Consider the following 23288-nt stretch of genomic DNA (forward strand, 5'->3'; position numbering starts at 1 on the left):
GATATTTGGAAAGCATCGATATTTAAGGCGCCGACAGCAGTTAAGGGTGCCTAATGTTAGTGTGGGATTATATCAATGCAGTTTTATAAAATATATATATGGAGGGACGGGATTTGATCCCCCGACCTCTCCTCAACCATATTGCCTCTTTTAACCAATGCGCCAACCACTTTACATTGGTAAATCTGCCAATAAGTTTTTATTTAAACTCAATATTTTTACCTCTGCATAGAGTTCGAGGAGGAGAGAGACTGCAGGCATGGATTTCAAGGTAGAAGGTAGATTAATTAATATTTTAATGTAGGAACCATGAATTTTGCAGGAAGGCAAAATTTTCACTTTGTCAGAATTTGACGAATTTTATATGGTTTTTACACCTCTCACTGCCACGAACACAATGGTGTTGTTTTTTTCTTCATGAGAGGTCTACATTTTTCGGTCATTTCTAGAATGCACGTGGAGCCATGATTTCAGCAAAAATAGGGAGTGGAACCATGAGCCATGAAATTTTCCCAAGGAGGTGAAATTTTGACATTTCAGAATATAGTCAATTTTATACTTGTTTTTTATGGTTTTTCCGTAGGTATCTCAATGGGGAGATCAGATTCGTCATCTTTGTTGCAGATTTCGAGTCTATCCTGGAACAAAATCTTTGAGGAATCCTAGGGAATCTAAAAGATTCCTTGAGCCCAGAATTCTCAACTTCTCAGAATTCGGATTTTGTACAGTCAATTCAACACTACTCAATGCTACAAATCTAATGGTGTCTTCAGATTTCTTCTTCTAGTCACTTTTCTAAGTGCCAGTGCAGATGTCCACATTCATGTGCGAGCAGCCATTTTCATATGATCAATGCCTTGAGATTGATGGTCCGAGTAGCTTCAGCAGTGTGACATCCACTTCTTCAAATGGCCCTTGGTTGTGAGGTATATGATGTGTTCATGTACTTCTTCTTTCTGCATTATGTTGCACAGATCCTTGATTGATGTTGATGCAAGATCTTGTTTATTACATGTGGTCATGATTCCTTGCTTGATTTGATGCGAAATCCTCTATGTGATGTACTTACTGTCATAACTCATCATGTTATGGTTTGAGATCCCTTGTTGTATGTTGTTGGGATACTCTTGTTGTCATCATGCATGTTTTGAATTGAGATCCCTTTTGTGCCATGTTGGTGGGATACTCATCATGCATGTTTTTGTGTCATACTGATATGAGTCTTTTGATTGAGAGTTCTAGTTGTGGAACATCTCTTGAAGCCACTCCTGCGTGAGGGCATTTTTCCTTCTATGATCGTGACATCATAACTTGTGTACATCCCCTTTATTGACAACCCTTAATGCAACAGCCTACACCATCTTGACACCAGGGCCCGAAGATGTAGTCCCTCTTGGACGAACTCCGTTATCAACGCTTATGTTTTCATGTGTTGATGATTTTTATGTTCCTCTTCTTTTCCACATGCAGATGTATTCATTAATGTTCTTTTAAAATGCAATTTAACACATCACGAAAGTAAAAGCTCTTGGAAGGGTCCTTCATCACACCCGACCTAGATCAAGTGGTATCAGAGCTGTCTTTGTGTTGATGTGAATAATGGTAGAGGATGAAAGAGCAATGTACGAGACCATGGTTAACATTTCCAAGAAAGTGGAAATCTTGTATGAACTCTACAGAAAGAGACAGAGGAAAAGAAGCGATTGCAGTTTCAGTTGAAAGCCACAGAAGAGACCATGGAAGAACTGAAGGAAAACAAACATAATCTTCAAACATAGAACACTGAATTGAAGATGCATCTACATGAAGAGAAGGAGGAGAAGCAAAGTTTGCTACGATAGCTACAAGCAAAGGACGAGGCCTTGGAAAAACTGCAGTGTAACCCATGTGAGGTAAAAAGTAGTTCTCCATCTTCATATATGTTTCCTGATGATGATGTTGTTGTGTTTGAAAATCATACCACGAGTATTGGCTCCAAACTGTTGAAGAGAATTGGGTATGAAGGAAAAGGTTTGGGCGTTAATGGCCAAGGCATTGTCAACCCCATCAAAGTATAGGAATTACCCCATTAGGCAGGACTTGGGTATGTCAGGAAAGAAGTTGGGAAATGCGCTGAGATAGTGAGAAAACCACTAACAACGGATGATGAGAAACCCTCATCAGTTCTTTCCAAATTGAAAGAGAAGGTAAAATATGTTGATTTCCTTTCGATTTCATCTTCTCATAGTATGATGTCTATTGGAGATTTGGAGATCCCAATTACAGGGACAAACATGAGGCTTCTTACAAGGATGAGGCATGAGGAGAAAGAAGAACTTGGTGTTAATAACCAAGGCATAACTCCACCTTTGGAGGTTATGCACGAACATCCATTTGCAGGCTTGACACTAAGGGAGAGTGCTCGAAGGTGTTAGATTCATCCAAGACATCATTGAGAAAAGAGAATGATGGGAAAACATCCCCATCATCCCATGGCAGTTTCAATTGCAGGAAGAGAGCTGAGGCAAGCTCTCATCGCCATATTGACATCAGAGAAAACAAGGGAAGGTATAACAATTTTCGATCTTTGAATGTTAATTTTGATTATGATCATGTTTTTAGTAATGGACAAAGAACAAGGCATCAAAAAATATGTACATTTTGTGGTTTACCTAACCATACCTTTTCCAAGTATTGGAAAAGAATGGAAGCATTCATGAGGCATGAAAGACCCTCTCAATAGCATGAAATGAAACAGTCTAAGCAGATATGCAGGAAGAAAGCCTACTGCAGTCATTGCGACAGAAATGGCCATCAAAGAGCCACTTGCTGGAAGCTCCATCCAGAGTAGTGCCTTAAAGACAAAGCGTCAGTGCGTGAACCAGGAAGAGCAGTTGTTCAACAAGAAAAACCACCTCAAGGAGGTGACCCATTCACATTGATAAGTGAAAAATGGTTTTTTTTGACATGTTGTCATTTCATGGTCACTCTTTTGTAAATCATTTGTTGCATTTTAAAGTGTAAAAGTGATGATGTGTTTCCATAACTTGGTCAGCAACAATGATGTCTGGTCATGTTTTGAGTAGTATTTTAAGTTGCATGTTAAAACTCTAAAGTGATGTTATGTTTCCATCACCTATCAAAACTATAGTGTTGGCCTTAAGTATGTAAATCATGTGTTGTAGTGATGATGTGTTTTCCATCACTTTTTGAAGCAACCATGATATGTTGGCCTTGTTGTCATAGCTGGGGTATTGTGTCCATTTTGTTGTAAACTTGACCACCGAGTATGTGTTATAAACTCGTGCCAAGTGTGTGATGTTTGGGTCTTTAGTTGGTCATGTCATTCAAGCATGTAATTAGCAAAACAATGTGCTACAGGTTGCAGAAGTAGTAGGTGACGGTTTTGTCACTTAAGGCTCCGAAGAACAAAGGTGAAGGAGATGGAAGTGAGACATTTTCAGGATGCTTGTGATGCAGACAGGGTACACAGGGAGATCCAGATCATTTTTCATGCTTCTGGAGGACCAAAAGCTCCTCAATGGGGAGGATTGATCTAGGTGGCTCCAGAGAGACACACAAGACAAAGATGGCTCAAAAATCAAGTGTTTGGATTATGCTTGGACTAAGAATAGAGCATAGATCTCGTCATCCTGATAGTGGAGGTGCGAACGGTTCTTCAAACTGAGCTCGTATGCGAAAGATAGAGCTCTTCAAAGTTTGACATGACAGGGAAAAGTGGGGCCCACAGTGTGCCACATGGCATCCTAGTGAGTAAGTGGGACCCACATGGCAGCCATCAGCCATTGACACTTAGCGTTCTTTCATTGGCCTGCTAAACCTGCATAAGAGACAAAATCATTTTTATATGGTTATTAAATAACCATGAAACAAAATTCATTTTAATATAGTTATTAAAATAACTATATAAAACAATCAAACAATAAAATATACGGTTTCGGGACTGGTGGCCACAAGCCCCGCCAAACCCATTAAAAAACCTTTATCACAATCACAATATCTATATATATATTTATATAGGTCAGCGGCCATTCCCCACCGAACCCTCTAAACCCTCCGCGCATGTTATGCGTATATATATATATATATATTTATATATATATATATATATATTAATATATATATATATATATATATCTATATATATATATATATATATATCACCAATATATATAAATGGCGAGACCCCGATAAAGGCATTGATACCTCCACAACTATCGATCACTGATATATATATCGATGCAACCACCAGTCATCGCGTCGATACATGCACCAACAATAATGCCGATCGCTGATATTTAGAAAGCACTGATATTTAAGGCGCCGACAGTAGTTAAGGGTGCCTAATGTTAGTGCAGGGTTATGTCAATGCAGTTTTATGAAATATATATATGTAGGGATGGGATTTGATCCCTCGACCTCTCCTCAACCATATTGCCTCTATTAACCAATGCACCAAGCACTTTACATTGCTAAATCCTCCGATAAGTTTTTATTTAAACTCAATATTTTTACCTCTGCACAGAATTCAAGGAGGAGAGAGACTGCAGGCATGGATTTCAAGGCAAACGGAAATTAATTAATATTTTAATGCAGGAACCATGAATTTTGCAGGAGGGAAAAATTTTCACTTTGTCAGAATTTGATGAATTTTATATGGTTTTTACACCTCTTGCTGCCACGAACACAATGGTGTTGTTCATTTCTTCATCAGAGGTCTTCTTTTTTTGTCATTTCTAGAATGCACGTGGAACCATGATTTCAACAAAAATAGGGAGCGGAACCATGAGCCATGAAATTTTCCCAAGTAGGTAAAATTTTGAGATTTTAGAATATTTTCAAGTTGATACTTGTTTTTCATGGCTTTCCACAGGGATCGCAATGGCGAGATTAGATTTTCCATCTAAGCTGCAGATTTCCAGTCCAACCGTGGAACAAAATCTTTGAGGAATCCTGAGGAATCTAAAAGATTCCTTGAGCCCAGAATTCTCAACTTCTCAAAATACGGATTTTGAACAGTCGATTCAGCACTACTCAATGCCACAAATCTGAAGGTGTCTTCAGATTTCTTATTCTCTCTTTTCTTCTTCTAGTCACTTTTCTAAGTGCGAGTGTAGATGTCCACATTCATGTGCAAGCAGCCATCTTCATACGATCGATGCCTTGAGATCGATGGTCCAAGCAGCTTTAGTAGTGTGACATCTACTTCTTCAGATGGTCGTTGGTTGTGAGGTATATGATGTGTTCATGTACTTCTTCTTTCTGCATTATGTTGCATAGAACCTTGACTGATGTTGATGCAAGATCTTGTTTATTACATGTTGTCATGATTCCTTACTTGATTTGATGAGGAATCTTCTATGTGATGTACTTGCTGTCATAACTCATCATGTTATGTTTTGAGATCCCTTATTGTATGTTGTTTAGATACTCTTGTTGTCGTCATGCATGTTTTTCATTGAGATCCCTTTCGTGCCATGTTGGCGGGATACTCATCATGCATGTTTTTGTGTCATACTGATAGGAGTCTTTTGATTGAGAGTTCTAGTTGTGGAACATCTCTTAGAGCCACTCCTGCGTGAGGACATTTTTCCTTGTATGATCATGACATCATCGCTTGTGTACATCACCTTTATTGACAACCCTTAATGTAGCGGCCTACACCATCTTGACACTAGGGCCTAGAGATGTAGTACCTCCTTGACGAACTCCGTTATCAACGCTTATGTTTTCATGTGTTGATGATTTTTATGTTCCTCTTCTTTTCCACATGCATATGTATTCATTAATTTTCTTTTCAAATGCAATTTAACACATCACGGAAGTAAAACGTCTTGGAAGGGTCCTTCGTCACACCTAGACCTGGATCAGCTGTACAGTTTTGGAGAACAGTGCACAATAGGTAGCAGAGGGCCTACTAGACATGACTATGTAGTTTTGGAGAATAGTGGAGGATAGGCAGCAGAGGCCTGTTGGACATGTCCACACAGTTTTGCAAGGTAGTGCAGAGCGAGGAACTAGAGGACCAACAGGACATGTTTGTGTAGTTTTGGAGATTAACACAAGCTTAGTTCTTGGTGCAATGTAGGGTTCTGGTAGATCAAAAGGATGCTTCATGCTTATGCTTGAGAAATTCATATTTGAGTTTGGACATGTAGGAAACTTCTGCGCAATTCTAGGAAGCAGGAAAACTGCTCACCTCTAGGGTTGCATAGCGCAACTAACCTAGAGGACAACCTCAAGCACTGCATAGTTTTGGCTAGAAGATCAAGGTCACTCAGGGCTGAGACTGCACAGTAAAACTCAATTGGGATCCAGTGGGAGAGGGTTATCTGGTGGGACAGCTTTTTAGGAAAATGGTTAAGTGGTGAAAGAAAGTGAACTTGTACAGACTTAACATTGTGATCATACACTCAGCATACTTCAATGATGAGACAACACAGACCACCAGTACAACAAGACAAAACATTCCCTCGGGGAGAGTGTCTTAGAGCTAAAAGTGACAAGTACAACACTTGAGATAGACCTTCAGATGACTCTGAGGACGGTTGCGCGATAGTGCTTAAAATTTTGTGTGTGAGTACAATAGAAATTTACATAACGAAGATAACCCAAAACACACAAATACAAACCTTTAAACTCACTAGAAAAAAATCACAAGCATGACAAAGTAATCAATATTCCAAAAGATGACTGCTAGTAAAACACGTAAAAGGGTGAAAATACTTCACAAGAGCTCATGGGGTGAGCTCAAGTGTTTGTAGCCATCAAAGGAAAAACCAAGGAAGGCTCTAAAAATTGGATGTAAGCCAAAATTTCTGAGGGTATTGCAGCTGCTACAACACTTAGTGTCACACTGTTGAATATTGACTTCTTTGTTGTGGTTCGTTTACAGTGTAGGGCCTTGGCCTTTTGAGGAGTATTGATTCATTGTGTAGATCACATTGGCTTCCCCATTTATCCCATGGAAAGACACGGTTGACCTTGTACTGACTCAATTGAACACAACACAAAATTCAGCTAGACAACAGTGTTAAAAATCAGGAAGGGTTATTTGGCTCACAAACTTAAGATTTTCATAGCATAGTTTTTCATCTCTGGTGTTGCTCTGCTGCTAGCATGCCTAGATAGTACCCTGACAGAGTCATGCAGGAAAACAAGCATTGATCCACTTCCAGTGAGCCTAGACAGTACCCCAGTGGAGTTGGCTTCTTCACCTCTCTATGCAAGAAGCCTTTCTCTTCTTTCGTCTTTGTTATTTTTTTAAAGAGAATTGTGCATAAGCAATTATTTATTTTTGGGTTGGAAGAGGGATACTAACTTATTAAGAGTAGGAGAGGTTGTTCCTTCAGAGAAGCATATAGAGACCTCTGATTTAGATTTACTCATTTAGATTTTTTCCTTCTCCATTTCTACTAGTTTGATAATATTGAAACACCAGAGCATAAAATTAAGTATATGCATGAGGCTTCCCAGACTAGACACGGGTTCATGGTTTGACCAAATTTTTTCTTATGGACGGATCTTATTTTTCATCAAGACTTCATCGGCCAAAAGTTACAACCAAGCACAAAGAAGATGGACACAGGACTGGCCAGGCATTGTAATGTAACAAGCCTCTTTGAACTTTAGCCACATACCCATTTAGAAACCAGAACACAGTGTAGGCATAAAACTTATTCGTGTAGTGAAAAAAAATGGAAAAATCAACATGAAAGGAAAAACAAGACGAGAGGAAAGGCGTACACAACAAGGAAACAACACCAGAAGACAAGAAAGAAAAATGACTAAAGAAAACAAGATGTAAAACCAGAATAAGAAAACCATGATGGACTACGAGCGCAAGATGAATGCAAGGAAGTGAAAAATAACATGCAGCTAATCCTACTCCTATCCTAATGTCTAAATGGTCTGGGTTACATGAAATTAAACTTCGAGTGAAGGCACCATAGTCGCTCCCAGCCTGCATTGACAAAGATACAAATGATTAAAATAGATAAAAAGTAGTGTCCAATAGGAAATACAAAAACGTGAACAAGCTAAACACAGAAAGGAAGGTCTTGCCTATGGGCAGAAGGATGTGCTACAACCACCCAATACATGTGCTTACCTTTTTTTATGGATACCCTTTCTAAACATACCTCAGAAGCTTCTTGCCGATGCATTCTTCTCTGCACCGAGCTTCTCAGCAAGTGCAAGGAAAGATTGAAATTTTTTGCCTGCAAAATGGCTTGCCAAGTAATATTGTTCCAACCAATCAATGATTAGATCATAAAATTCCTTATGGGTGTTTAGAAATCCTTCTGATTTTTGAGAGGATGAATTCTCGATTTGATAGACAGCATCATGATGGGGATATTGTAAGGAAAAATAAATCTGATCATTCTCGACAGTCATGCCAAGATAATGAGAACCTACAATAACCACCAGTGCAAGTTGAAGTGCCTAATCTATGTCATGGAAATATGAAGAGAGAGATATTAAACAGTGAATATTAGAGAGAACAAAGCAAATTTCATTTGATGTGCTAATGGGAAAATGATAAGCCAAGTGATAGACACCCAAGATAGATGAATGATCAAATGAGCTAATTGAGATGTGAGATTCCTAGTTGGAAATGAACAAAGAGAAATTAATTTGAACAGTCTTGTGAATGCTCTAAATAATAGAACCAAGTTTGTTGTGATCTAGACATGACGGACTACCTTCCTGCAACTAGTGAAAAACTTTGCAGGCATCATCGTCATCACATGAATTTAATAGAGATGCTAGCATTGTGAATGCATGAAACTAGTTGGGGAGAGGAACTTGATTCATGTGATAGCTGATGCGTGCATCATCACACAAGAGGATTGTTGGTCTGATGAGTGGGCAGACTTATAGTATAAGATTCACAAGAAGAGTGAGGAAATGATTACGAGAGGGAAATTTGATAAGTATGATTGTGCAAAAGATAGTTTTTGAGATGATCGACTTCACAATTCCATGATTTCATGAGAGATAGACATTCCAAACCTGATTTTGATGTAAGATATGTGCATGAAGACGGACATACTGTAATAGATTCATGGATTTGGTCATAAGTAAAATTTTGACAATTTGAAAGATCACACTCAGAATACCAAACTTTTTTCACATAGCGATCCAAATTGAATGGAACAATGTAGAGGATGGATTTTTGTTGAGAAACCATATTTGATTTAGTTCGGGGGGATTACCAGAGTCGCGAGGTCGTGACATAACCATCAGTGGATGTTCAAGTGCCTCAACTCCCTGGTATGTCCTGGAATTTTCCACAATTGGAGAATAATATTTTCAAGTGTGAACTAGATCATGCATGGCTTGAGGATGGATGTTTTTATTGATTTCAAAAATTCTCTCAGGATGGAAGCCATCTTTATCATAGGTTTCACCATATTTTTTAGCTTCAACAAGCTGATTTGAAGAGTCATCTTCATGCACATGAATAGATAACGGGGAATGTGAAGAAAATTCTGTGATTAGACTATTTTCAACTTCATCATGGACAAACTCATTGCCTTGTGTCAATCGAGGAGATAACTCATCAGATGGAGAAGCAAGAGGACATGGAGTATCTCCACCACATGTAGATGTGTCGTGAATTGTAGGACACAAGGGTAAGTGATGTGAAGATAAAGTTTTGATATGGACATCTTCTTTGAAAAAAGAATATTCTAGATCTGAGTTAAAGTCTTCATGAGAAAACAAAAAATCACATGATGTGCTTGGGCGTTCGTCACAACATATGGAAGCATTGGAGTGATGACTACCCAAGACTGGGGGTTGATCGAAAGAATTGATTGTACAGGATGTTCCACCGAGATTAGCAGATTGAGTATTGTTCAAGAATAGAAGCTCATTATTTTGATATGGACAATTTTGAAACAAAGAGGGAAGATTGATAGAGTCCTCACCTTTCTACTCCTCGGCCTGTGTAACATGACTACCTTGCACCTGACCATAATTTGAGCTAGTAGCTTTAGAATCAAGTGAATGCAAACAAATAGCTGGTGAAGTAGAATGATCAAACATGTCATAGTACAAGGAGTCATGGTTTGTATACGATAGAGGATGGAAGAGATGCATATCAAATTCAAGACTTGATTTATGCATGGTGAAGTCCTCTTACAGAATGGAGTGATTCTTCACCGTATGCTTCCTGAGCCATTCTAGAATTTCCTCTGTTGAAGTGGGAGATGGATGAGAAGATGGGTTGGGGACATGCTGCACAAATTTTGTAGATTTGGAATCACCGTAAGGGGCACCCACATTGGGACCAGAAAAGGAGGAGGAGAAGGAACAAACGGGGTGTTAGGCTCCTACTCTACAATTTGAGGTGCCTTATGATCTGCAAAAGTTGGGGAGGAAGGGAAATTAGGAGGTTCACCATGTTGAGAAATATGAACCAAGCATTTGAAATCTTCGTTCAAGAAGTCAAATTTCAAAAGTTGTTCAGGAATTTCGTAATAGAGATGAAGGAAGTGGTCAGTAAAGTCCTCAACTGATTTTTCAGGCTCCATACTGAAATGAAATATTTCTTCATGGAAATCTTGGTGGCTATACTCATTGAATGTTTTAATCATGATTTTGGAAATATGACCAAGTGAATTTATAGAGGCAAAGGGTAATGTGTAACAACACCGTTGAGCACGTTCTTCGAATGTGAGGGTGAGTAATACAGTTCAGACATCTTCATATTGTATCTTATGGAGTAGGCAAAATTTTATAACTTGGTGCACATGCGCATGAAAAGATGGTTCAACCTCACTGTTGAACTTTAACTTGGACAAGACATGGATAAATTCTGTAGGGACAATTCATTAAAAATTTGTATAAAAACAACCCAATATTATGATGTTAGGAAGAGCCATTTTTCAATAAGAGATTCAAACTAGACTCTATGGGCATAGCCTATCATCTTGTCCTCTTTCTAGCACCATTTTGTTGATGGTGCTGGAAATCTATCAACCAATAAGATCTCCCCGATGTGAGTCCCAACTAGAGATCACACTGTTTTTTGTAGGAGTCACATCTGGTATGAAGGCCTGGTTACCATATACCTAGAGATATGCCTTGGTTCTAGCTGTCAGCACATGAGAGTGTTATCATGGTATCTTGAAACAACAATGTACATGTGCCTAGTTAGTGCGTAATGTTATTGTGTCAAGGTTTTCTTACTGCAATGGGGGAGAGTAAAGCGAGCCTCTAAGTGAGAGGTAGTAATATATCCCAAGAAGAGACACATGCAAACCAAAAAGGGTTTGTAGAACATCCAGTGGAATAGTCCATAGCGAATGCAACAGTTGTTAAAACCAAAGTACAAGGGAAAAAATCTACACCATCCAACAGAGTAGTCCACACAGACATGATGGTCGTCATAACGAGTAAACAAGATAGACATTTCTAATGTATTGCAAAGTAGTCCACAAGGACGAGACAAGAGTGATAAGAAATACAACAGATCTTCAACAATGTAAGTACTAAAACAACCAAAGTAGCTCAGCTGTATTAGTAATGGTTAAGAAAAAATGCATTACAAATTTTTGAAGAGTAGTCTTACAAACATCTACAAAACATGCGTGAAAACGTGTTGGACTTAACTTGCTTTTGAATTAAGAAAAAGTCCCAAGACACATTTGTACACCATTCATCACTAGTCCCAATAGTTGTACATTGGAGCCACTCTTTGCTCCTCAAAGAACATACTACAAAATCTTAAGGCTATGTGGGAGGAGCCTAGGTCAAATGTCCTTTCTCATACAATGGGAGGGGTATATATAGCCAATGCTGATGGTTGACCCTTGTGACTCTTGGACTACCTTCATCACCTTTCAACAAACAATGAATTTTCAACTGACATGAATCTTCAACTTCTTGTGTGTATCCATTGGACTTGACTTTACATTACATTTAGTTACAACGGATATGGCCCATAGTGGTGATGTGGCCAAGATAGCTCATCACACAACTCGACATGACACTATTGATGGGTATTGGCTTATTATGGTGTCTGTGTCAAGTTGTTGTGATGCTGAGAGATGGGTGTACTCTTGGTGTGCTTTGTCTTCTCCTCTGCATGGCATAGTGCTAAGGGATCTTCGATGATCTTGGTCTTGCATGATGGTTCAATGAATATGTTCCTTTTTCTTGCTGCTTGATGTGCTTGGTACGTCAGTCCAGTTACAAGAAAGTCTTCTAACATGTGTGCTCCTTATTCATCCCGTTGATTGTCTTGCCATGATCTATCAATGTACCTATTCACGCAATTCACTTATGATATGATGACATCAAATCCAAATCCTCCTAGTCTAGAATGATTCATTATTGTTGTGTTTTAGATGATAGGGAGGGAGGAAAACTAATTAAGACAACACAGAGCTGAGCTCAAGTTGTAATAAGGAACTCCGAGAGGACAACCTGCACAATAAAAAAAATTGTCGAGTGACCACTAGGATGAAGAATTATGTAGTGAAGGACACCAGTGGCAACTACAAGGTGGGACCCTGAGGGTCACCTCTGTGTAGTTATCGAAGGGAAGGTAAGACATGGATGTCAGGGACTTGCTCGGCAATTCTAAGAAGTTTTCAAGAGCAAGGCATGACAAGGCTGCAAGGGACCTGTTGAGCATGACTGCATAGTTTTGGATAATAGTGTAGGACTGGTAGCAGAGGGCTTGCTAGACTTGATTGCGTAGTTTTCGACAAAAATACAAGATGTGAAACATAGCCCTGTTAGACATGTCTGCATAGTTTCTAAAGGAAGTGCAAAGAAAGGCATTATAGGACTAGTACGACATGTCGAGGTCATTGTAAACCCAAGTCTTGGTGTAGTGCAGGGTTCCGATAGAACAGAACGAGGCTTGATGACTATGTTTGAGAAATGCACAGTTCAGTTTGGACATGGAGGCCATTTTTTTGGAGTTCTGGGAGGTAGACATGTTTCGCACCTCTGGGATTGCACAGTTCAACTGGCCTACATGACAACCTCAAGCATTGTGTAGTTCCAAGAAATAAAGCAAGGTCAATGTTGGCTTAGGGGGTCCTAACCCAGGTTCAAAGTTAGTTGCGCCAAACAAATCCCTACACTACTGGCCCTTTTGGCATCAATCTGTTGTGCGGTGATTGAACTCCCACCCTGAGCAGTCTGGGGGATGCTGGAACCAAGTTCTGCACCTAGAGATCAGTGTGATATCCTTTTGGTGACCTAGATCTGCCTTTGAACATTTCTCTATGCTCCTACATCCTATTGTTGTAACTTCCTTTAATCAGCCTCTAGACCTTCGCGAAGGTCTACGAATAGCTTTTGGAGACGTTCAATAGGCGAGTTGGCTACTTACGCACACCATAGATGATTCTTAGACCATTCTTTGTTCAAATCTACTTAAGCGTTTGATAACTTTAATAGGAAATGTTATAATCTAATCACTAAACATTAATTTTGTTCAGATAACAATGTAGATCAGGTAAAGTCACGCATCAATACATCATTATTTCTAAAAACAATTATTCATCACAGCATAAAGCGCATTCATACATAATAAAAGTTAATGGATAAACACAAGAATTTCTGCAACAATCTTCTTTATTGATATTCAGTTAAACTTATAGACTCAAAAATTCCCTACTCACTCAGCTGCAGGGGTTCGTGCACTTAGCTTCAAACTCTACTCTAGGCCTCTGCGAACATAGTTGTAGAGCCATTCCCTCCTCTTCGACTTCTACTTCCATGCTAGACTTCTCCACTTGTACCCATAGACTACCTCTTACTTGCCTTAGACATCCCTAAGAAAAACCTATTTATACAATCCCATGGTCTATGGACCATGGGTAGATATTTAAAAGCCGACTCAAGTTACATAAAAGAAGGGAAAAACCCTTTTTTACTCTTAACTAGCTACACTCTCCACGACCACAATTTGCATAAATTCACATATTTTTACATCAAAACCTGGGCTTTTGCCCCAAAACTAACCCAGGGGACTCCATCCAAATAGGCCCCCATCACAAATATCATGAATCACCCTCGAGTCACTCAGCTGGAATGGAGATCTTGCTACGAAGATCCCTCAGCTCCACTTGAACCACTGCTACTTCAGTCACGCTCTGCGTGGCCACCTGATTCACCTGTTCGACCAACTGTGCTGTGGCTGGTCCTTCACTGTCTTGCTTGACCTTCTATTGCGCAAGCTTTAGGTTCACCAACTTTTCCTGTATGTTGGCGTAGACTTGGTAGGCTTCTTCCAACTAAGGATCCAACCCTGCCTTAAGGACTCCCTATTTTATCTATGCGACTTCCACTTGTGCAAGGAGATACTTCCCCTCTTGTAACTTGGCGAGGCGTTGCGTTGTAGCCACTATGTGCGTCATCGCCCATACTTCATCGTACTACTTTCGAAGCTTGTGGGTCTCTATTTTTAATCTCTACATGTGGGGATCTTCTAGTAGGGCCATCACTAATTCCATGGCATACTCAAACAACATTTTGGAGTCCACCACTAAGGCATTGACAATAGCTATTCCATCCTTAACAGTTGCTTCGCGATGTTCCCTAACTTCTGGCAGGGTCAAAGGTTGTGACATGGGCTCTAGTTCTATGATTCTCAGGTTGAGCTCAAACCAAACTCGGGCCACCTCTGTCTTAGCGTCACGGACACCCGTTGCAAGTTTCCTGATGTTGGCCTCATAAAGTGCCTCCTCTGGTATGTGCAACTCTAGAATTGTTCTACATGCTTCTGGCACCACAGTTGCTAGCCTCTATCTTCTCAGTGAACATTTACTCATTGTTCACCTGATTTTCACTGATTAGGCTGAGAGTGTGTTGCTCCCACGCTCGTAACTTTGTTGTCACACCTGCCTATAATGTGTGAAGATACTCGTTGGGGAGTGCTGAGAGGCTGAGGTCGATGTTCTTGAGAGTACCTACGATGACCTTGTCATCAACCAATTCTACACTCAATGACACTTTTGGTAGTGCGACTACTTAGAGATCCACTAACCTGACCATCTCGGTAGCCTAACTGTCCCTGGTACCAGACCTGTCTATGCAGTTCTCACCTGCCTAGTGCCCACATGGATCTTGCTGGTATGGATCTAGAGCTCACGTAGACCCTTCTGAAGAGTGCCCAGTGACTACAAGTGCTTTTGTTTGAACTGCTGCAACATTTCCTCTATGGTATCACACACTTTATCTCCAATCTCATCGAGATCGCCTTCTGTGAGCTTGATGGGATCCAGTGGTGGCTTTGTTGCTTTTGACTTCTTCCAGGGCCCCTCCTTTTGTTGTTCTCTATACCTCTTTACCCAGAAGGGAGTGATCTTTTCTTCATCTCCGCCACCTCCCTACTTTGATTGTTCCTCCTCCTTAGACTGGGCTGAAGGGGATTTACTGCTCTACTTAGAGTCATGATGTTCCCATTTAGCCTACTACTTCGTAGTGCACTCTTTTCCAAGCTGGGCCTTCTCCTCGGCCTCCTTCCTTTGCTTCTTGGCCAACTGATGGACCACCTGCTTTGTTGCCTCCTTCTTATTTTTCTCCTCGGAACTCCGTGCACGTTTACTAGTGCCTACAACCAGATTAGATGGAGAATTCCAATCTACTGACCAGCACTTGATAACCTCCTGAATGGCATCATCTGTGGCAAGATAAGGCAAACCAAACCACTTCTAATGTGGATCCTTCTGTGCCCTGATATATACACGATGGAAGTCTTCCCTAAACTCCATGTACTCTAATAACTACTCAAACACAGTCAGGGACAACCGTGGCTTCTAGTTGATGGCCATGCAAATGCTCGCCTCCATCAACACCTAGAAAACTTTTGTCTCCGTGACTTGCGTGGAGTCCTTTGTGGTCTAAAGGGAGGCAAACTCTGTAGCCTCTCACAACCCTTTCTCCAAGGGAGGGAACTGGCTGTCCTTTGACAGATCCCAAGCTACTAGCACGATGGAGATCAACAACCACGTGTAGTGGAAGGTTTTTCTCTCATCCTAAGTCTTGTGACAATTCGCAAGGAACTCACTGCAGAGGTATCTCAACCAGTTAAAATGCATGGCTTCCGCACACTATGTAGCTAACAAAATTACTGATGCCAGAACCTCATCCATGCAACATTTACTCATGACCTTACCAGCGAGGATCTATGTGGCAATTTGCACCATAGGGTCCGTGATAGACGTGATGAAGTACCCGCATGGCTTCTTAACCAGCTTGAACTTCACCTTCATCTTTTTTGCCTAGTCACGCTCATTGGTTTTTCTGTGAAACTCCTTATCTAGATTCAAGCCTGAATATGATAGGAGTGTGATTTGATGGATCACCATGTCTATGATTGGCATCAGTGTGCTCAGCCACAAACATCCATCATGTACAGGGGTCAGCAGTTGCTTGATAACAATGACATTGATGTTGGAGCAGTGGTTGTGTGGCACCCATCGCAGTTTCAGCAAGCCCGACTAATTCACTCCACGAATCCACTCAACTGGCTCCAACATAGTGACACTAGATTCTTTACAGTAGGCTCGCTTCATGTAGTTCTCCATCACGAGGTGGGGGAACCTCTCATGGTCCACCAAATCTCAGTCTTCCATTTTCAAAAGGGGAATCTACACCAGGCGCGGGCCTTCAAAGGTGATACTTTCTGGTAGCAGGGGCATATTTATGAGGGATTTCGCCGCATGTAAGTCCTTAGTGACCTTCTCCTTTCCCTTATGCGATAGAATATACTCCAACAATTTTGAGATGGGCTCCATGCCATTGGAATCTATATCCTCTGCGCCCTCTTTAGCCTCCAAATCTATAATTTTCTCCTTATCCTTTGCCGACTGTTTATCTTTCCTCTAGGCCAAGGTATCAGAGTGCTTCCTCGATCACTTGCACACCGGTGTTGCCTCTTTTGCTTGTATTTCTTGGGCTTGGGATTCTCACACACTGGTGTAGGCTTTGGCCTAGCCAGCCTTGATGTCATAGGCACAAGAGCCAGAGCCTCCATGCTAACAATTTCTGGAGCCACTCTTTCGAAGGCAATAGCTTCTTTGGTGCATGTAGTCTCACCTGGTCCAGATATAGTGTTGAGAATAAACTACTGGGTATGCTTAGGTAAAGTGTCAAACATAGAGCTTATGACCAAATTTGTGAAAAACTGAGGATTCATAAACGATGGACAATAGAAGTAAAAAATTCTAAGGATGTAAAGTGTTCTCTATTGGATGGCCACACATAATTTATAGGCAAATTTGAATTCAAATTCGACTATTGCCCCCAAAATCTATCCATAAACGCTGATTTGGTAGCAGATATTCAAATATTTCAACCTTAAATGTTGCCCCCTCCACTCCTCTTAACCCTCTCCTAGCTATCAAATCATGAATAGTTACTGTAACAGTCATTTTTTGGTTGTGTTGCGTGACATATCCCCTCATAGAGTAGCTTCCTTCGCACATCCTCTGACACTGTGACATCACCATTTTTCACGCAAACCCTTTGTCGCGTAGTTCCACCAACCGGGCAGTGTAGTTTATAGTCCGCACTCCCTTGCAGCTTCCTAGAGTGCTAAGACTGTGCTGCCATCATGTATTCATTGAGATGGATCCCCTATGTATGGCTTCAACCAACTTCCATTTACCCTTGCCAGAAATGGTTCTCCATTCAACTTTTTGAGCTAAACTATGCAACCATGTGTAATTTATTTGATGACATATGTGATGAGCACCAGTATTGCAGGAAGGATGCTGCAACTCCTGGGCTACCAGCTTAACTCATCAACCTGGGGTTCATACAAACTTGGAGTTGTTAGTGCTATATGCACAAGTAAAAGTGAAGGTCCTACCTATTGTCACTATTCATCTGGCAAGAGACCCCAGGGGTTCCAAGCCAGACTTCTATAGAGTCAAAAGAAGCTTAATTCTTTGATGGAAGAAGAGAAAATCTATTCTAAGAGAGCTACTCTACTGTAGTAATGAGGGAAAAAACATGTAATGCTAAATCACACCGTATCCTAATTAACCATTTAAACAACTATGCTAAGAAGAATTTCTGAATCAACACTAACCTAATGTTGCTATCTAAGTTTCAAAAGTAAAGAGCATCAAACCATACTAATGTGTAAGAAAGGAAACTAAACTAAATCTTTTTTCACTTTCTTTTGGCTTTTTGGTGTTTGTGATGATCAGACAGTGTTGGAGTTTCATTGAATAACCAAATCAAAGCTCAAGACTGGTAGCATTTAAATAACATGCAGAACAAAGTTCAGGAAGGAGTCAAGTAGAAGAGCAATCGAAGATCGAAATCAGTGAAAGGAAGACATAATGAAGCAGTAGTGCACAAGAATCGTTGGATCAGTCAGAAGTTAATAGGTGGATGGATTGATCAACAAACAACATTAACGAAAGATGAGCGAAGAAGATCTTACGCAGAGATTAAGTGAATAGATGGATGGATCGATCAATGAATAGGATTAACGGAAGATGATTGGTGGAGATCTTATCATGGAGATTAAGTGAAAAGATGGATGGATTGATCAATGAACAAGATTAACGGGAGATAAGTGGTGGAGATCTTATCACAGAGATTAAGTTAATAGATGGATGGATCACACCAAGTCACGTGTCGGCAGAAGGGTGGAAAACATGCGGAATGATGGAGCGGTCTTCATAGGTGTAAGCAATTTCTCATGTACCCTCAAACCTGTAAGTGGAATTCCAAAATTTTACGCGACTAGCCTAAGTGTGTGACATGTAGCACGAGAAAACCACTTTTCTCGCACGTTCTTGATTCGATATCAGTCGTGCAAGAATTCATGTGAGATTTCGTGATAGTCGTCAGATCATTTAGGATTGATCAAGGATGGAGATCGGCCAAGCTAGTTGGTGAGCAGGTGATGTGATAACCATTGGATCAAGTGAGACAAATTGACGATGGAGATTTGGAGTGCATAAAGTCAAATGTTGAAACAAATATATTGGCTATGCAACACGCGATTAAATGGTGATTGGTCAGGTCTGTTGCGGATCAGATGGTAAGGAAATCTACGGGTATAATCCGATTAAGACATGATTTATTAGCTTCCTCTTAAGCATTTCATGTTGAAGGAAATGAGAATATGAGTGAGATATTATTATAGAAAGAGAGTGATGGAAATAGATGACAATTAAATGAACCAAGTACTGAATCGAGGCAACAAACTCCAAAGCTGATGCGAGAAATAGAAATCTATGTTTTTGGGGTTAGTGAAGGGTCTCTTCCTCAAGTCATGGTCCCAAAGGGAGGAGATGAGGCCAACACACCTGATGAAAACCTTATGGTGATCTTTTTCTCCTTGCTAACCTACTAATTTAAAGAAGGCACAAATGGAAGCAAACTAAAACACAACCAATCTACTCTACACTACTGTAATGGAAATGCGGCTACTTAAGAAAATGAAAAATTAAACCATGAATATATGCTAGCGTACATGTACAATAAAGAGGAGCCTTGGCTGATAGGATTGGGCCCTAACCCAGGAGCTTTAGCCCTCTGAGTTAACTCAGTGTTGGCTCAAAACAAAACTCATTCTTATTATCAAAACCACGATTACACCAAAAACTGTCACAAGTCATGCAGCTTGAAAATAGAATAGGGTTTTACAATAAAAAATCTGAATCCTACTGAGGTCCTAGGTCTCTCTACTGATACATCTGAAGCCTCCAACGACTTCCTTAAAGTTAGGGAGGCTCGGCTCCCAAAATCAAGATAAACTGGTGCTTTGACTTTCACTTGTTTGGTTGCCTTCTAGTCCTCATGATTTGGTTGTTTGCACTCCAAGCTGATGCAAGAATATTTGAATGGAGGGGTAGTAAATGAGGACGATTTACCTCCGATAATTCCTCTCCCTTGTCCCATTCGAGTTTTGACCAAGGTCTTTTCTAAAATTTCTTGCTTTTATTCTTTATTCCTGCATTAAATGCACATTAGACCACAAAGAGAAATATCCAACTCTAGCTCATCTCATAAACAAAATATAATGAAAAGTATGCAATAAGTTGTGAGAATAGTTGGTTTGACTAAGCTAGGAGGTGAATTAAGGCCCATATAATTACCTAATCATGAGGCTCATAATCACCCCCTACTGAAATTTTTTCTCATCCTCTGAGCAACTTAGTCAATGTCGATGTCCTTCATGGGTTTGGTAGCCTCTCTAACATCCCATGCCTCTGCTGTGGTCTTTTCTTCTCGTTCATAGAAGCCTGCTTTCATTTCTAGTTATTCTCACAACCTCTTTTCCTCTTCTTATTTTCTCCCTTCTAGCATCCCTAGGAGTAGTGGTGGACTGAGTTTTAGGCCTATCCAATTGACCTTCAACATTTGCATTGATTGCTTATACATAGGTGTCCTGTTGAGTGCCTCTCTCAACATTTGAGGGGAGTGATACTCTCTGATCTTCAATTTGTGTGGCAGTCCATTCCATCTCCTTAAGCAGGCATGTATACTATCATCTCCTAGCAGCCTAAACATATCCTAAAAATGTGAAATTTCTTACTCTTGGGCAGTAAAATATCTAGGTGCTAGCTGAGGATCATTTGCAATTAGATTATGGGTGTTGATTAGGGCCATGGGATTTGATTGTTCATCTCTGATGAAAAGAGATTCATTTTTCTCTCTAGCCAATATTCTTTTCATCTCTACAGCCCTTGACTCCTCATGGTTCATCCATGATTCCAAAGCCATTAATTGTAGATCTCCTAGCTCAACATTAGGATCTCAAACATTCATGTCTATGAGGGCCATGTTGTGTAAGTAAAACACAGCCATTTTGGCCCTATCCTCTTGTGTACTTTGATCCCAAAGATCAATAAACTGCTTGTAGTTCTGAAATGGCATGGTTCCCCTTTGTGATATTGCTTTAATCTGAAATTGCAACCATTGTTGTCTGAGGTAAAGAGCATAGGATTTAGCTGGCATCCTACACTAGATGGCCTCCAAGGAGAGGCTAGCCATACATGCTAGTTGGTTTTCCCTTTCCTGCAGCTGTCCTCTCAGCCATGCATTTTCCCTCTCAAGTTGATCTCTCATTATTGCTTCTTTTTCCCTTGGTGTAGGGGAATATTCAATCTCAATAGTGACTTTTGTTGATATTTGTGGCGTCCCTTGTTTTATTCTTCTGCTATTTCGTTTTTTGAAATATAGAGGGGTTTGCCTCCTTCTTTTCCCTTTTTCCTTGACCAGGGTACTGAGAACAGTGAGGGAAGTTGTTAACTCCCTCTCAGGGGCCTCTAAAGACACCCTAGGTGACTCCTCCTTGTGTTCTTCCCCTTCTGTTTTAATTCCTTCTTCCTCTCCACTTTTCTTATCTTCTTCCTCTTGCTTTGCCTCCTCCTCACTGATAGAAGGACTAACATCATAGGTGAGGGTTTTGATGTCATCCTCTACTCGTAAGTCTCTGAAGACTGACCATGTTATAGGGATCTTGAGGTTTTGGAGGGCATCCTTAATGAGGATCCTGATCAACCCATGGTGAGCCAATTGTCGGAAATTCCCTTCTTTTACTTTGTTGCTATAATCTATGAGTGATTGCATTAAGAAGTAGGGTATGCTAAGTCTTTGGTGAACTAGTGTTTCTACCACAAATCTTAATTCTTCAAGCATCCTAAAATGGTATCCATAAACAACACTGTATCTATGGAGTGGTAGATGAGGTGACGGGGTACGATGAATGAGGTGGAAGGTAATGAATGAGGGTGGTGGATGACATGGAGGAGATGAGATGGAGTGGATTGATGCGGGTGGCCTGCTGTAGGGGTAGGGAGTGTACGGCATGTTCATCAGGCTTGAAGCCCCTGCAACAATCTCAGGCTGGAACCCCCTGCAACAATCTCAAGCCGTAGATCTCGATCAAACATCTTAATGTCATGGTCAACTGTGGGGGTTGAGCCTGAGTTATAACTTATGCTCATTTCTCCCCTGCAGAGCACTTTGTCTACCTCTCAAGCCCACGCTTACTTAAATCTTGTGCTACTGCTCGAACTTTTATATTTCTCGGGGACCCACCTTACATCAAATTTGAATGCCATAAAAAATAAATCATTATTTTTGGACTCTTGAATTCTCTTTTGATTTTAAAAAGAATTTCCTTTTTGCCACCTGACTTTCTTCTTTGTCGAAGGTGGCCAAGTTAATTGGCCACCTTTTCACTTATAAACCAACTACCTCATAACCCTTACAACTTTTGATCAAATGATGCATATGAGTGAGTGAGCGGGATACTTACCTGTGGTCTCGATGCCATGTTGCAGTTGTCAAAGATCAGAGGTGTTGCATTGTTTATTTGCTGCATGGTCATTCTTCTTCCTCCTCTACTATCTGCTAATGGTTTCTTGGCTTTTGTAGGTGTCTATGACTAAAGATCTAATGCCTTGCTACTGTGGAGCTCTTAGATCATCCTAGTGAAGACCTGTAGCTGAAGATTGATATTCTGTGGGATAGGCTACTATGGGATTTCCTATAGGGTGTCCTGTAGCTTCTTCTCCCTTAGAATTTCTTAATCATGTTGCTGGTTTGGGTTGTGAGGGAGTAGGAGTGTGTGTGAGTGCATGGATGATGGTAATGGATGACGTAAGGGGCTATGTCATGTCTAGAATGAATTTGGGGGACCTAAACAATCTACCATTCACCCTTGGATTGCTTCCTGTAGGTTTTCAGTGGATCCTGTAGGAATACAGGGGATCCTGTAGAAAGCACAATCTTCACCTAAATTGAACCAATATAGTGAAAAAATAAGGGAATTGATGGAGGGATGCATGGTAAGGAGTGGGGGAGAAAAATATATGTGAGGTAAGGTTCCCTTTGGATGTTCTCTTTGCTCCTTGATTGTCTTTCTCGCCCACCTACAAATAACAATTATGTCTTTTTTCCCTTTTTTTTTCTTTGAAAAACACCTAGGCTTCCTCTGAGAGGTTTTCACCCTAGATGTTTGCCCTAGGAAACTAAAGGAAGGTTTTCACCCAGGGATATTTTTATTCTTTTTTCATTTTTTTTTCTCATCCTTGGGCCACCTCACGAGGTTTTCAACCCAAAGATGGGACTCAGGTGCCTCATGGAGGTTTTCACCTGAATCATTATTATTTTTTTTTCTTTTTCAGTGACCTGATGAGGGAGGAGCTAGAACTTGCTCCACCATCATCACTGTCCTATTGATATTGTCAATGAACTCTTCTTTTTTATAAAGGCCTCTTGTACATTTTCAATCGGTGTCCATTAACAAGCAATGGAATGGCTTCTTCATCTATAGTTCTAAT

The sequence above is a fragment of the Pinus tabuliformis genome, chromosome J (assembly GCF_031772625.1).
Source record: "Pinus tabuliformis cultivar Carrire ecotype Pingquan chromosome J, CPIR1, whole genome shotgun sequence".
Taxonomy (NCBI): domain Eukaryota; kingdom Viridiplantae; phylum Streptophyta; class Pinopsida; order Pinales; family Pinaceae; genus Pinus; species Pinus tabuliformis.